Source organism: Protopterus annectens, chromosome 9.part0 (genome assembly GCF_019279795.1).
Source record: "Protopterus annectens isolate FY-2018-M chromosome 9.part0, PAN1.0, whole genome shotgun sequence".
NCBI lineage: Eukaryota > Metazoa > Chordata > Ceratodontiformes > Protopteridae > Protopterus > Protopterus annectens.
This window is the reverse complement of record NC_056743.1, coordinates 939,937,785-939,955,710: the sequence shown is the minus strand read 5'-3', so window position 1 is coordinate 939,955,710 and position 17,926 is coordinate 939,937,785.

The following is a 17,926-nucleotide window of genomic DNA, read 5'->3' as shown; positions in this document are numbered from 1 at the left end:
ATGTTTCTACAAAAAGGGCAGGATAGATTAGAGTGTGACCATTCGGAATTTCATCTTGGCAACTGACAGATTCAAGGTAGAGAGATCCAGAATTGTCCCCCAAAAGAACCTGGAATAGATGCCTAATCTGAACTGGTCTGAGGGGATTGGTTGGATAACTCATTTTTCTAGAAGTTTGGAAATTTCCCTGTGCTGCTGCTTCCGTTTGCTCGGGTGTAATGTCCGGGAGGAACCCGGCTGGGCTTGGCCTTTGAAAGAAGGGGATTGAATATCCTCTGGATATGATTCGCAACACCCACTGATTGTCTTTAATTGACTCCCAGGCTGATGGGTGTAGCGAAAATTGACCCCTGACTGCCTCCAGAGAGAAGTAGTCGGGCAACCCTTCAAGGCTGCTGAGATGGCCTGTCAGGGAACGGATCCTGAGACCCTTGATTCTTCGGGTCCCCACTGCCGCAAGGGTGGTGCCTGTTGAATTACCCTCTGTTTCTGGGGGAAGGTGAGTCCTAAGCATCCTGGGAATAACCCTGAGACTTCCAGAACCACATCTTCTTCACCCTTGCTGATTCCCGGAAAAGGATCATTGAGGGGTTGAGAAGTGGATTCTGACAGCACACAGAGTCTTCCCATTCTTCTCATTCTGGACCAGAGTGTCAGATAGGGCATTTGTGAAAAGATGCCTTGAAGGGCTCCAAGAATGTACAAAGCCAGAGCCAGGCGTGATATCTGATGGCAATGCCTGCCCTGGCAGCTCTAGCGGTGCCCTCTGTAGCATGAGAGAGAAGCCGTATAGAGGTACTGGCAATGGAGTTACGGGTGACCATTCTGGAGGAAAAAATCTTCTTATCCTCCGCCAACAAGGACCATGGGCTAGACTCAGCAACCTTCTTCACTAGGTCTCACTGAAGCCTAATAATGTGTGCCATATAGTTCAGCACACGCACAGTGAATGTGGCTGAAGTGTAGGTCTGCTTCCCAAAATGGTACAATGTCTTAGACTCTCGGTCCAGCGGGTGAACCATGGAGCTCTCCTGTGTGAGCTCCTTCTTGGTGGCCACTGCCACCACCATAGCATCGATGGGGGGGTCCCTTTGATCAATGTGTCTTGTCTGTGGGGGTGCTGAGGACCTTACTGGGGTGCTTGGGAATAGGCTCCACCATGTCGGGTTCCTTCCACACCCGAAATGTTACAAGATCCACCAAAGGATCCATGGGGGGGGGGCACCCAGGAAGTAGAAGGTCCTGCGGCAAATGCCTCCAGAAACACTGACTCGTCAGGGTTGGGTTCTTGGATGGACCACCCCCTGCGCTGTCGCAGGATCTCCATGATGTCTCCAAATGATATATAAAAATATAAAAAAATGCATCATGGAAATACCAGCAAAGTCAGTCACATTTATTCAAAATGATTGAGTGATTTCATTCCTCCACACCAGGGACTTCATCAGAATATAAAAACTTTCCCTCTAACCCTTTAAATACTACAGTATTGTTAATGACTGGTCAAATGTTATACAATTACACCTTTAAATTAATCTAGGTAACTAATTACAATATTTTTTAAAAACATACTAAATGTATCCGAAATTTAAAACTGTCAATAGTTTACATACAAACATGCACATAAAAAAACAATTATGAAATCAATTAAACCTCTTTATTTTTTTAAAAAAAAAAATTTCTTTACAACCTATCAGCTCTTTCTTTAAATACGGGGCTATAGACAGAGAATTATTCAATCCTGGCAGTATAGTAGCAGCAAGCATCAGCTGCCATTGCAGCTCTTTTTAACCAGTGAGTTCTTCCAATCCCCCCTCTGGGATCAATACCTACAGTTTCTAGTATCCCAAATTTGAATTTAACAAATCCGTCACATGAAAGGGAATATCCATATAGAGCATTAGTCTCTTTTTTACTTTTAATTTCGTAATTGTGTTTGTATATTCTATTTCTCAGGGATCATTCAGTTTTTCTCACCTAGTATGCTTTGCAGGATTCACACACAGCCAAATAAATTACCCAGGATGTAAGGCAATTCCCTTTCTTCAGTCTAACCTTACTTTTCATAATGTTGTCCAGCAGGATGGAAGTTTCAATACTTATGAAATCACACTGTTTACAACTACCACAGGGTCTTGTGCCCTTAGTGGGTCCATCATTAATCTCCATCTTTTTCTCTAATAATGCCTTAACATTCCTTCCTACTCTGTTGATAAATATGGGTTCTTCCCCCATCAATTGTTTTATATCATGGTTCACCCTAAAGGTGTTCCAGTTCTTTTTAATGATATCCTTAATCCCACCCGAAAGGGAACTATATTGTAGAACACGTGCCTTTTCAAAATTTTTATGCTGCCCAGTCAATTGACAATTATTCTGGATAGTAAAACCTACTCCTAACAGAGGCACATTTTTTTTTACCCCGTTGTTCATAAACCCTTTGAATAATATCATCCACCAATTTATTGGGATAACCTCTATCCTTAAACATATTGCCTAAGATGGTTAGTTATTCCTTTACATCTCCTAATTCTGATGTCATATAGGCCACTCTTACAGCCTGCCCCTTAACTAAACTTTTTTTCTGAGCCAGGGGGTGTCAACTTGAGAAATGTAAATAAGCACTGCAGTATGTGTTTTTACGAAAGATGTTGGATTTGAATCCGTTCTGTGAATGTGAAATAGTAGTGTCCAAGTAATTAATACTTACACTGTCACATTTGAAAGTAAACTGTAGAAAATCAGTAGTGCTATTTAAATATTAGATAAACTCCAATATCCTCTCTTTTGGACCTCTCCAGAAAATAAAGATATCGTCCAAAAATCTTATATATGTTACAATGTCGGCATAATATACACTCTTAAATACATGATGTAATTCCCATCTTAGCAATACAATATTGGCATATACAGGGGCACAAGCTGCCCCCATTGCCATGCCTTTCAACTGTTGGAAATACTGGCCTTCAAAAAAGATACAATTGTTTTCCAAAATTAGGGCCATTAACTCACATACCAAACTTGCGTCATCATGTCTTAAGGATGACCGGGCATGAAGCGTCTCTTCAAATAACTCCAATCCTTCTAATTTTGGTATGGATGAAAACAAATCTTTTATATCAACAGTTAAAAAAATTAAATCTTTTGACCATAAGTCCCTTTTTAATTGTCCCAAAAGACATCCTCTGGGGGTGATGGGGGAAACCCTCCCCTTCCAAGTCGGTGTCTTCCGTGAGAGACTCCGGCGAGGAGTCTATGTGCCTCCTTGTACACGTACATTTTTGATGAGCCTCCTCAGGGAAGGTCTCTGGTGAGAACTCAAAAAATTTAACTGCAACTGTGTGGGAGCTCCCTGGGGTGAAGAGGTAGCAGGATGGTGGAATCCAGACCAGAAACAGGGGCCGCCAGGATGTATTCCAAAGATGAATGTGTCAAGGGTCTGAATGGAATCCAGAGAACCATCTCCACCACGTCAAAGGCAGATGGAGAACGAACCACCTGAGTAGGGGCTACAGACAGGTCCATAATGCTATGGATCAATGGGGGAGCTGGAGCCAAACCTCCAGGTGTCGAGACTTTGAATGGAAGGCTCTGCTCTGAAAAACTCTGAGCTGAAACCATCCCATTGGATCTGGCACTGAGGCTATGGTTCCGAGAAATGGATGGATCTGAGCTTGTCGGATCTGACCTACTCAAGGTAGTGGCCGGCATTCAGGTACCAGGTACCATCAGCGTGGCCCCCCCCCCCAACACCGAGGGTTCTGAGATCCGAAACTGGGGGTTGGATCAGAGAAGAAGTAAGCGATATGAAGGCACACTGCATAATCCCTGCTCCGGAGGAAGAGGGGGCGTTCAAGACTTCCATCTGTATCTTGGTGCGGATTAATCTCCACATCATCCTGTCCACCTCTACTTTGGAAAGGCTGCTGGTGGATCTGAAGGATGAAGCCACCGACACCAACCTAGAGGGGCAGTGAGGTGACACTAATGGTGGGGAATGGCTCAGAAGCACCTCCGGCTCCAGGGAGGAATGAGGGGAATGGAGCCATGGAGACTCAATCCTCGGAGCAGAGTGGAGCTTGGCAGGTGGTCCCGCTGAGGATGAGTGGTTGGGGTACTGCTACCTAAGCTTATCCTAATGCCTGTGCTTATCTCTGTCCCCGGTCATCTTGGTGGGAGGTTTAGTCCCAGAGGCCGGGGTGGAGACTGAAGTCATAGCCGGGATAGCAGTAGAAGAGGAGGCCTGGGCCTCCATGGTAGGTGGGGGGAGAAGGCCTTTTAGAATTAGTTTATTCCTCCTGTTGATCAATGTGTGGGGAATGAACCCCATACAGATCAAGCAGGAGGAATCAAGGTGGGCAGCCCCTAGACACTCAATGCATAGAGTGTGTTCATCAGCTGGGGAAAACTTGTGGCCCCACTCCATGCATTTACGAAACCCAGATTTGGGAGTCTCTGACATGGTCAAGAGACAAAGGTAGGCCCAAACCAAAGAAAAAAATACACTCACACACACATTCCTAGATAAAGGACAGAAAGAAAGGCTTTTTTTTTTTTTGAACAGACGCAAAACGTGGAGGGGAGGAAACTGTAGACATGCTTACCCAAAAAAGCTCAGAGCCAATGGATCACGATGTTTACACGAGCACGGCAAATGAGATCTGAAGGGAGGAAGAAGACAAGGGAGTTATGGGTAGGGGAGGAGCTCGGAGCTCTGATTAGATGCTGGAGAAATGCGACCGAGTCGGATCCATGCTGGATCCGTGTTCCTACAGGTTGAAGACCAAATGAAGACAACAACTTCAGATCAGATGGTTCCTTAACTTAGCTAAACGTTCATCAATCGATAAATAAAACATGCTGGCATGATATATTCATGTCCCAACATATTCCTTTACCCTCTGAAACACAGTTCCACTACACATCAACTAGAGTAGCATCTTTGCCAACTTCAGGGTAAACCTAGATAACGGGATGGGCAGCTGCAGATTATTCTACGGGTCTATCCTGTACTGCCCATCTTGAAGCTGGAGGGAACTTTTGAATATGGGTTACTGGCTAGGCTTGTAATGGTCTGTACACTGATTATCTAGTACTTACCTATGAACCTATAAAATATAATCACTTACAGCAGCACTTATATTCAATATCAAAGTCAAGTCAAAGTACTCAAAGTAGACTTTATTGTCATTTAGCTTACACAAGTGCAGAATAAATGAAACTGTGCATCAGGCTCGAATTGAGAAGACATATATGTACGGGTCTACTTCATTTGCCCTAACTTCCAACTGACTGACACCCATTTGCCCAAGACCAAATGACTGAAATTTCATTTGACTGACACTTCATTTGACCGACACTTCATTTGACTGACAAGTATTATTGGCAAGTAAATGGAATATGTCCCCTTCCCCACTGTAGTGCGACCCTTGAGTTAGAATATAAGTTGGGGGTGTGTGGGGGGCACAGCCCCCCACAATGGGGGGTGTGGGGGTGAAGCTCCCCACTTAATTTCATATTATATTGTTTGATTTTTGCTTTCATATTGCTTAGTAAAACAAAAGTTAGTGGGGGGCTTTGCCCCCACACCCCCCATTTTGGGGGGCTGTGCCCCCACAACCCCACAACTATATATTCTAACTCCAGGGTTGCACTACAGTGGGGAAGGGGACATATTCCATTTACCTGCCAATAATACTTGCCAGTCAGATGAAGTGTCGGTCAAATGAAGTGTCAGTCAAATGAAATTTCAGTCAAATGGGGTCAGGCAAATGGGTGTCAGTCAAATGGAAGTTACGGCAAATGAAGTAGACCCATATGTACATGCAATAACACATACAATGGACATATATTCACCATTTCACATTAGACAGGTTATTTTACCTACGTATTACCACAGTTTACCTTATCTATAATTTTCAGCAGTTGAATGATTTCTTATTGCACAAGTTCCTATTGCACTGTGTACTTCTCACATGACAAAGAGGATCTAGTTAGTATAATATTGTGCATTCATTGCCATCTATATATTGTTAAAGTCAGGGGCGGCTCGTGCTATAGGACTGTAGAATGGCAGCCCCCCCACTTGTAGAAGAAAAGAAATTAAAAAAAATGAAATACAAAATAAAAAAAAAATTGCAAGTCCCAGAACCCCACACATGTGCGCTTGGAGTTCCTGGTACTCACAGAACTACAGACTGCTGTATTAGGCAGTCCAGATAGGGGAGAAAGGCATTTCTGCCCTGCAGCCCCAGAAGTCTGTGCGGTGACAGCCACACAGAATGGAAGGACACCGGACTGCATTGCCTGCAGGCTGGAGTCTGCTGCCTACTCTCACAGAGCCAGGAAACCAGCTGTTAGTTTGCACAGGTGGGCCAGCCATTGATTCTGCTGCTGCAACCGGATTAAGGTTTGTAAATCCAGAGCTGCTACAGATTAATTATTCAGGTAAGGACTGCAGGCTATGGAGAAGAGGGGTATGTGTGTGTGTGTGTGTGTGTGTGTGTGTGTGTGTGTAATGCCCCAGTTGCTATATACTGGTGGCTACAGGACACATGGTGGTGGGTAAAGAATACTCAGGCTTGAACCGTGTACCTTGGGTGCAGGTGGCAAGGGCCTAAATTCCCTACCCACCACCATTTGTAAAAAGTTTGCAGATTTTTGCCTCATATTTGTTCTGTTCCTCATAAAATCTGTTGTTTCTGTATGTTTGTTTTAACTTGCAAAGTCAGTAGTGCAGCGGTGCACTGGTAGCATTGTTGCCTAACAGTTACAGGTTCTCTGGTTTGATTCTTGGCTGTGGTGCCTTCTGTGTGGAGTCTGCATGTGCCATCTTGCAAAGACATGTGTCTTGAGTGTTTGTCCCTGCTCTGCTGAAAATTGGCTTTTGTTCCCAGTCAGACTTTCCTGGGTAACAAATGTTAAATAAAAATAACAGGCATTTGAATTTCAGACTTCATATTCTTCAGAAAGTACATGGTAATACAAAACCTTTTATTCCAGCAATTTTCTAAGTTTATAACATGGATATTTGAAATTTGGCCCTATTTTTGCGACTGTATTCCCCCATTATTGGTTTCGTCCAGGTTTTTTGTGCTAATGTTGAGAGCTATGGTGAGAACTGAATTCACTGAATATGTTTGGGGGCTGTATTCCATTACTGGCTTTGTCCACGTGTTTTTTGCTATGAGGTTGAGAGCTATGGTGATAACTGAATTCACTAATTGGTAGCCATTTAAGTTTCAGTCTTCCTCTTTTTCACAAAGCAGCTGATCTGGCATAGTGGTATGTTGCTCTGACTGTTTTGCACAGGGTCCCCTGGGTTCAAGACTTGGCAGTGAAATGTATGGTGGTAACACAGCATTTTGTTCTAGCAACTTTCCAACATTATACAAGCAATGTTTAAAACGTGTCCCTGGTTTTTGGGCTTCTGTCCCCCCCCCAATAAATTTTGGCATTTTCCATATTTCTTGTGCTGCAAAGTTCAGAGATATAGCTGAGTGTTGAGTTGATTTTACAAGGAGCTGAGAGCTGCAGGGGAACAAAAGTTTAGTGCTGCTTATGCTGAGTCTGCTTGCATTGTTAATAGCACAACAGGTAGTGCACTTGCTTTTGATGCAGAAGGGTGTGGATTCTACTCCCACAGTAGGTAGATGCATTGCTGATACTGTATGCCTTGTTAAGGGGGTGGATGCTGCAGTCCTTTTTGGCGAAGATACCTAGTAACTATGAATCTGTTATCAGTTTGCCATCCATTCCCTATTGCAATATTACTAGCTTATCATTTTTTAATAAAACATAAGCAATTTATTCCTGAAGGGCAACAGGCACTTTATTTGTAGATGAAACAATGACATATAAAGTTGTTTGCTAGCAGCAACCTCTTCATTAGTTACAGATTTCTTTAATATGGAATTATTTAGATGGCTTTTGCTTCTTCAGAGATTGTGCATATTTACTGATACTGGTGGACTGTAGAAGTTTGAGTATACTTTTATGATGGAAATGTTCTGAATTGGGCAGTTTTGTCATTACTGGTGCATACATTTATTTTCATTGTTTACTGGAAAAACGTTCAAAAGAAATTTAAAATGCCGTCTAACAACTGTACTGTATTGTACAAGGTCAGGAAGGTGTATCAAAGAGCATGTGTTTGTTTTGTGTTCAAGGGGCCTATGATTTGAAAACAGCCCAAAGTTAATCTTTATCTGCCACTGGCAAAATGTATTTTCTTTGAATGTGGGTTTCAATGTTGTTTCAATGAATGTGAGTTTCAAGATCAGAGAACTTTTAATGTTAAGTCTATTTTTATTGTGAGATTGCATTGCTTTGTTTAGCAGATATCTATTAGGGTTTGTACTGTAAAATGCAAAATAAAACTTTCAAATGAAATCCAAATCATCACAGAAGTAAAGCAGTATGCGCATTACAGTGTTTATGGTAAATGGGGCGAAATAACCAAGGAATGGGACATTGGAATGGCTGCAGTGGGGAGACTCCATTTGACCATGAGTTTGTGAGGGGGGAAGGGCAACAAACTCAGACAGCCCCAGCTGAACTATACCTCTCAACTGTCCAGATTTTTGCAGAATTAATAGATTTTTGCTTCTTATTTTTGGTTTGTTTCTCATAAATTTGTGGTTTTCTGGCAAATCATTTAGGAATGAAGTCACTAAAAAATGACAGACATTGAGTTTCAGACGTCATAACCTTCAGAAAAATGCATACTAAAGCAAGACCTGTTATTCCATCAACTGTCTTAAGTTTATACAAGAGCAATTTTAAGTACTGTTTGTATGTTCCCCCTAAATATTTGGCTTTGTCCAGATTTCCTGCATTAAGAAGTTGAGTGGTATGTGCAAATAAATTGCTTTATAGAATTAGGAATATCCAAACCACTCAACCGTCCCCAATTTTGGCTCAAAATGTTGCTCTCCCCCTAATAATCCGTCTGCAAAATGGCAATTTTGGAAGAAAATGTGGAGGGTTTACAATTAAAAATAACTGTAATGATCTGTAATGCAATTGTAACGCAAAATGGCAATTTTGGAAGAAAACGTGGAGGGTTTACAATTATAAATAACTGTAATGTAATGTAATGTCCTCAGTATGAAGAACGTCGACATCTGTGCAGTAACTGAAACCTGGTTCAAGGCTCCAGAGAGCACTTCAGTACTACCGGGCTACAACTCATACCACACATTTAGGCCACAGAACACGGGCCGAAACACAAAAGGAGGGGTGTATCCATATTCATCAAGGATGCCTACACCTCCAGGTTAGTGGCGCAGCATGATACCGCTGAGATCATCCATGTGCAACTAACATTGGGCAAATCTGCAATGCAAATTGTGGTCTGCTACAGATCACCCTCCATGACCCAGGACCACTACTCTGCCTTTCTGGAGACACTGGAAAACATGAAGGTCCCACCGAACACCCTGATAATCGGCGATTTCAATTACCCTACCATTAACTGGGAAAACTACTGAGCACAAACTCCCAGGCTCAGCACTTCCTGGAATTTATCAACTCAAATACCCTGGATCAGCTGGTAAACTCCCCTACCAGAGGTGAAAACATATTGGACCTGGTCATCACCAACATGGGCGACAGGTGTTCTGCACTGGAGGTCAACCTGTCACTGGTTAGATCAGACCATAAACTAATCACTCTGGATGTCCACACCCCACCACCACCCCCAACCAAGGAAACCACAGTGAAAAACTTTTTCTAAAGCAAACTGCACATCAAGACAGAGGTGGTAAGTTTTACAGCCCCCACGCTAAAGGATAACACTGCCCAAGATGCAGAATCCTTTACAAATGCACTCTATGAGCACCTACAAGGATGCATGGATCATGCCATCCCTAGCAAAACCAAGACTCACTCCCCTAAGAGAAGGAAACCAGTCTGGTAGACCCCTGCCATAAACAGGTTATACAATAAAAGGAGGAGGAAACTAGTTCAGCAATAAAGCAAATCCCAAGAAGGAAAGACATCCCTGATCAGTATCAGTAAGAAACCAAGGTCCCTCATAAAATCATCCAAGGCTAACTTCGAAAGAAAAATAGCCAAGGATTCGAAAGATAACTACAAAGCCTTCTTTAGCCATGTCAATAATCTAAGTGGCAACTCACACATATCCTCTGAGCTAGTGCAAAATAGCACAAAATATACTGAACCTACTGATATTGCCAACATCCTGGCAGATAGATTCAGTGCAAACTTCACCCCACTCTCACCTCCAAAAAAGCCCACAACAATACCGGAAAAGTGTAGTGTCCCGGAAATCACAGACGCACAGGTGAAAACAGCCCTTTCAAAAGCCAAAAACACAGCATCAATGGGACCAGATGGTGTCCCAAGACACGTCTTGGCCCATCTAATTACTAAAGGGTTCGCATCTAGAAATAGAGGTTATAGTGCCCCTCTACTCGTCACTCATCAGACCCAACAGAGAGTACAATGCCCCATTTGGGATGTACCTCACAAGACACTTCCAACAGCTGGAAAGACCACAAAAGTAGCTCACCAAGAGGATTACTAACTTCAAACATATGTCCTATGCAGGCCAACTGAAAAAACTCCGGCTGTACTCAGTGGCATATCGCTTACTCAGAGGTGATCTCTGCCTGACTTACAAAGCCATGTCCAACTCAGAATTGATGAACATGCTCCACCTAAAGATATCCAAGTCACTGCGAGCCATGCGCTCTAGTGAGCTAAACCTCGCCACAACAATAAATAGAACATGCTGGAGGGATAGATTCCTGTCACAGAGACTCCCTATGCTTTGTAACAAAATTCATATCTACATTAGGCAGAGCCCCTCACTAACACTCTTCAAGAGAAACTATGACGAGTGGATGGGTAACAGAAAATACACCCCTGGGATCACTTCATTGGCTCTGCTTGACAGAGGCTCAGTTAATTAATCAATGGGGTGGCAAAAGCCGACACACTCTGGCTAGGCTTATAAATGCCATCGGGCAGATAGTCTAGTACCTACCTATGAACCTATGATCAGAGTTATAGTTTGCTTTTATTTCAGAAATGCATGTAGATGCTCTTATTTTGTCAGATGCTCAAGTTAACAGTACTAATATTAAAAAGGTGTCCCTTCTTTGACAGGATCCCAGCTATATTGTGTGGCAATTTTATATTTTTGCATCACATTTTTGGTCTGTTTTTCATAAAATTGTGGTTTTCTGGCAAATTAGTGGCAAATCATTAAAGATTGTAGTTAGAAAATAATGGCAGACATTTGAGTTTCAGATTTCATACCCTTCAGAAAATTCATACTAATGCAAGACCTACTTATTCTATTATCTTTCTAAGTTTATAAGAGCAATATTTAAAAATCGTCCTTATTTTTGGTCCTGTGTCCCACTTCTATGTATGGTTTTATCCAGATTTCTTGCTCTGAGGTTGGGAGGTATGAGTGTCAGAGCTATCACAGTCAGCTACAGACATTTCAAATTGTGACATACTTGTTGCACCCCACTCCCCACTGTAGTGGCTCTGGATGTGTCCAAGCAAGGCAAGGAGCAGTTATGCAGTTAAGTGTGCAGAGTATTCCCCCATCCAAGGTAGACCACAAGATCGACCATGGCTTTTCATCTGTCCTTGATTTTGCAGGATGTTCTGGTTTTCTGTCATATTTTTATACTGCTGATTTATGCTTCTTATTAATCAGAAAATGCATGCTGTTGCAGTGCCCTGTTGCTCTGTGGTTAAGTAGCAATGCTTTAATAACCATCAGGTAAGCTTGTTGGAGACTGTAAGATGCAAGTAAGCATTAATAAGCATACTGTTAAAGAATTACCAACATTGAAAGCCTTTTCGTTGTTGCCATGCAGAGAATATTTACATAACTAGATAACGTATAAGCCTTAAGTATTGAAATGCATATGACAGTATTTGTAATAAAGGACAGGATTACAGTATTTTCAGAAGCTCATTACATTTGTTGGAGACTTGCAGTCATCTTTGCAGGCTTTACCTGTAAACTAAACAGAATGCCAGTCTATCATGTGTGGTCCATAACTTGTGCAGTAATCCTTTAAGCAATTTATCTTGAGCTTGTTTCTTGTTTGCTGTTCATTTTATTCTTTGATTATGTCTTCCCCATGAAACAAGTAGATAGTTGTTGTCAGGCAGCAGGTCTTTTTTGGATAAGAAACATTTTTACAAGTGAGGGTATCACAGAGATTGCTACTTTCAGCATGTTATTTGGTAATTTTATAAAGCTGAATATAAATTATAATTAGAACTTCAGTGCAAGGAGAAGTGGTTTGAGACGAGGGATGCTTGTTTTTTTTTTATACTTGATTTTGACTGCCATTCCAGTAATGTATTTAAAAAGTAATTTATTTTTTCGTGCCTCACAACATTTGTGTTTCCATCTAGATATTAAGTAAGTTGTCATGTAGCCAGTGCATTGAAATATTTTTTTCTTCCTCACTTCATTTTGTCTTGATTGGACTCTCGTAATGACGGTTTGGCTCCTAGGGCAGCGTATTTAATTAAAGTTCCAGTTGTTGGGGTTTTGAGCATAGCTCCACCCCTTTCTAGTTGGCCACACCCCTTCCAATTGGCCCCACCCATTCAGCTGACTCCTGCAGCCCCCCCCTTTAATTTGAAGTCACCAGTCACCACTGGTTAAAATTTAGAATCCAAACTGTCCCTCTTTTATTTGCACCAAAAGAGTTGGCTGCCCAATATCTTGTCAGTGTCTGACTTCCCTGAGATTATTGCCAGACTTCAGAATTGTCACTGCCTGAGGGAAGAAGCTGTTTCTGGTCCTGGACATTTTACAGTGCACTCTGTGGTATCTTCTGCCATACGACAAGCATGTGAACAGTTCATAAGCAGGGTCTGTAGGATCCATGATTATTTTTGCTGTTCTGCTGTGACATCGTGCTGTGTATAACTCCTGTCGTGCTGGAACTTTGGTGCCCATTATCTTCTCTGCCACTTTCACTATCCTATGTAGGACTTTTTGGTCTGCAACTGAGCAGCTCCCGTACCACACAGGAGAGTTACACGTTAGGATACTTTCTATGGTACCCCCTATAGAAGGTGGAGAAGATGACGGGGTGGTAGGCTCACTTTCCTCAGTCTCCTCTGGATATGCAGACGTTGATCAGCCTTCTTTACTATATGACTGGTGTTTATTGACCAAGATAGACTCTCCACAATGTGAACCCCCATGAATTTTGTGCACCTTACTCTTTCCACCATCTTGACATTAATCATGCCGGTTGTGTTTTCCTGAAGTCAATTATGATCTCCTTTGTTTTGCTGACATTAAGGTTGAGGTTGCACTGGCACACAAGTCAGTCAGTGAACTCCCTTCCTCCATATAGTCTTTTTCATCTCCTTTACTGATGAGGCCCATGACTGTAGTGTCATCTGCAAACTTGATGATGTGGTTGATGTTGTAAATAGTCCATAAAAAACAGCAAACCTCACAGAGTGGTTTGGTTAAACGATTGCAACTGGCCAGATAAAAAGATACTCTTTATTAATAAGTTAAGTGCTTTCGTCCCTATGAATGAGGTACTTCATCAGAACAGTTAAAATCAGTTAAGTGTACCTCTTTTAAGACAATTTGACTATCACATGACTATTAATTAATGAATTGTTGTAAATAGCTTTACAGTCATGGGTTAGTACAGTAAACAGTAGTGGACTCAACATACAGCTTTCAGGTACTCCTTTGTTGATTGTGATGCTTTTCGAAGTGTTATTGCCCACACATACCCTCTGAGGTATTTCAGTCAAGAAGTCCAGGATCCAGTTGCACATATGGGTGTTGATACCTAGATGAACAAGTTTTTCAATTACTTTTGTGGGATGGCAGTACTGAATACTGAATTGAAGTGAATAAACAGCATTCTAACATAGCTGTCCTTGTTGTTGGAGCACTATAAAATCCTGAAACCCAAAATCCTGAGACCAAAATCTTGAAAGTTCAAAATACTGAAAACTCAAAATACTGAATCTCATAATACTGAAAACACACAGGATACCAACCCTTGCTATATTCTAGCACAAGCACATACAGAAACACATTACCCCTGAACTATAAGCGGGGGGGGGGCAAGCCCCCATGCACCCCCCACACCCCCTGTTGCTTAAATATATCAATTCCGAGATTGCACTTCACTACACTAACTGCATTCTCGGACATGATATATTTAAGTAGCAAGGGGTGTGGGGGTGCAGCCACCCACATGGGGGGTGCTATAATTGGAGAAGAGTAATATGGTTTGTCTTTTATTTGTTTCTGTATGTACTTGTGCTGGAATATAGTAAGTGTTGGTATCCTGTGTGTTTTCAGTATTATGAGATTCAGTATTTTGAGTTTTCAGTATTTTGAACTTTCAAGATTTTGGTCTCAGGATTTTGGGTTTCAGGATTTTGGGCTTTCAGGATATTGCAGCGCTCCCATATATATACATATACAGTCTCACATTTTCATAGCATGATGCCTGAGAATAACTAAAACAGAATCATAGGATCATAGATTACTAGGTTATCGACCCGGAGGTCACTTTAAGCCTAGCCATTTCATCCCAATGTAATACCATGGAAATGCTAGTCAGTACCCAAGATTGCATTTGTGGGTGCTATCTCCGGTAAGAATTTACTGTGCCTCATCCACTCACTCATCCAGGTTCCTCTTGAACAGTGTCATAGAGGTTCTCTGTTTCACATGAATCAGTAACCTGTTCCAAAAACGCGGCAGTTACTGGGAGATAAATCTGTCCCTCCAGCATGTCCTATTTAAGTCACAGAACATATTTAGATTCCTGGAATAGGTAGCCCTAGTCCCATTTGATTTACTGATATGCAGCAAGTTCATTAGGTTTGGGTCTTGGATTGCTCTGTAGGCCAGGTATAAGTCTGCCCTAAGAAGTCTATATGATACAGAGTATAGTGACGGACTTTAGCTGGACTGTGTAAGGCACACGCTGGAGCCCCTGAATCTTCTTTGTTAGAAACTTCTGAGGTCTCTTCAGTTGCTGTAGGTGCTTTGTACAGTACATGCCGAATGGGGAGTTATATTCAATTATGGGCCGGATTAATGCCGAGTATAGAGGAGTTATAACCTCTTTTGCTCTTGAGGCGATGCCTTACTAATCAAGTGTACTATGTGGAAAGCCTTCTTACTACAGTAGACACATGGAGGTCGAAGTTAAGGTTGCAGTCGACTTGTGATTCCAGATCCCTTACCACTTTGTGAGTACTTAGGCTATTGTTGTTGATTTGATAGTGTGAAGGGACACTTTGTAGCAAAGGGAATGATGATGCATTTCTTTGCATTCAGTTTGAAACCATGACTAATACATCAGTCATTGGTCTGCGTGAGATCCTCCTGGAGTATACTGACATAATTTGAGGATTCAATGATTGCACCTAGTTTGCAGTCATCTGCATACTTGGTCAAGCACAACCCCTTAGTTTTGACCTGAACGTTTGAGAAGTATATACCAAACAGTAGGGGGCCCAGCATTCACCTCTGTGGCACCCCACTAGTAACAGGTCTGCTGGTTGATGTGGAGTCACCCACTTTGATAACGTGTGCCTGGTTTGTGAGCCAGATGGCAACCCATCTTACAACGAAGGAGTTTACATTCAGTTTGCTAAGTTTATTGGTAATGCCTGAATGTGGGATTGTGTCAAAAGCCTTTGCCAACTTGAGGTATGCTGTGTGCACAGATTTGCCCTCATTAATTGCCCTGGTCACATATTCAAAGAAGTCCACCAGACTTAACAGGCAGGATCTGCCCTTCAAAAAGCCAAATTGGGTAAGATCCAGGGTTTGGAAGTTGCCTATATCTTTATGAGGTCCATAATGATATGTTCAATGGCTTTACAGATGAGGCTGGACAGGCTTATGGGTCTGTAATTCCCTGGGTCTCTTGCTAGGCCACCTTTGTGGACGGGAATAACTGCTGTTTTCCATTCCACAGGAATAAAGCCTGTGGTTAGGCTATGACTGAAAAAGGTACTTAATGGTGATGTTAATTCATGTTTTAGCCTGTTTAGAAGACAGCCTGGGATGTCATCTGGTCTCACAGAGGCTATATTTTTTGCCTTGGATAAGGCTTTGAGGACCTGCTCTTCAGATATGTAGGGCAAGGAAGAAGTTTGGGGGAAGGTTTGTGATAAGTTAAGAGTGGATAAGGGAGTGAAACGTTTGCCAAACCTATTTGCTAGCAGGTTTGCTATCTCTGTGGGGTCAGTGTGTGTGATACTGTTGGCCACTAGTTCTATATATTCTTTAGTCCTACCTTTCAAGCTACATACATATAGTTATCCTTGGCTGTACTTCCTAAGTTTCTCTCAAAGGTGCCCTTAGAAGATCTGCCAAGTTGTCTTATTTGCCTGTTGAGGCCGAGTAGGATGTTTTTCCATTGTTAGGGCCTTGCCTTTGTTTTCTTGGACAGCATCTTTTTGCATTTATTGTAAAGTTTGCTGATGCTGGATGTCCACTTTGGCAGCTTGTTTTTACTTGGGGCTCTAGCTTTGATTCTTTCTGGTAAAGCCGAGTTTATACACTTACGCAGGAGATTGTGCTGGACCCTAGTTTAAGCTATGGCATAATTACCACCTCCTGCTTGGGGTGGGACTTGGAATGCATTTATACCTTTGTCTAGGAGGATATATTTTGCCTTGGTGAAATTTTTTAGTCTGATCTCACCCATTGTGAGTTCTGGTGTTAGTGCCATCTCAAAGATGACTGTTTTGTGGTCAGATTTAACTAATGAGGGTTCGACAGTTGTGGCAGTGCATCTGTTTGACATGTTAGTGAGAACCAGATCTAGAACTTTTTTCCCTGTTGTCAGGGTATGAACAATTTGTTCCTGGGCATTTGACTTGACAAAGTCAAGAAACTTTTTCGCTAGCAAGTTGGGGCTAGCATAGGTTTCCCAGTTGATGGTAGGATAACTGAAATCCCCCATACCCAGAGTGTTCAGTAAAATTTGGATTTTCTCCAGTTTGGTAAAGTAGGCTTGATGGGCATCATGACCCATGGAGGGGGATCTATAACTGGCTATGACTTGAATGGGGGTCTTACCCACCATAACCTAGACTTGGAGTAACTCCAAGGAGTTGTCCAGTCTAACTAGATGGGAGGTGAATTTATCTTTAATATAGATAGAAACACTGCCTCCTTTGGTTTTCACACGTTCATTTTGCAGTCTAAAAGTGTGGAAGGCTTTGTAGCCTTGCAAGGCCAGGGTACTCTCTGAGGCCTTGAACCAGGTTTCTGTGACTGCACAGACATCTACATCTTCTAGTGACTTAAATGCTTCCAGGGAGTGCAGTTTTTTGGCTTAAGCTCCTAGCATTTAGCAGCATGACCCTTATTTTATTCTGGCTGGCTAATATCACATGAATATTGTTGTTTTCAAGACCTTGCCTATAAAATGCACTATGGGGAAGCAAGACCCTTTGCCTGCAGCCGAAAGCCTAGAGGTGCCCAGTGCAAACCATCTCTGGCAAAGCCGTGAGGTTTGTCGACCTTGGCTACCCAGGCTGACAGGAACTGGATCCCCTTTGAATGACACCAAAAACTAAGCCAATTATTGAAATCAATCATTTTTTTGTTTATACTGCAGCATCATTCTAAGTGAGGGTAGTATGCAGCTCAAGGCTAGGGACATGGGAAATACCTACCTGGGACATATACTCACAGAGCTCAACCATGTCTCTCTTCATATAAACCAGTGATATGCATCTCAGGTCGTTCACACCAAAATGAACTATGACACAGTCATAATGGTACTTGTTGCTAAGAGACCTGAGTGCTTTGACAAATCCTGGCACTTGACAGGCAGCTGACCATGACTTTCTTCTTGTCCAACCTGTTGAGTGGGATATCTGTGTGTCTCACTATTGAGTTTCCAAT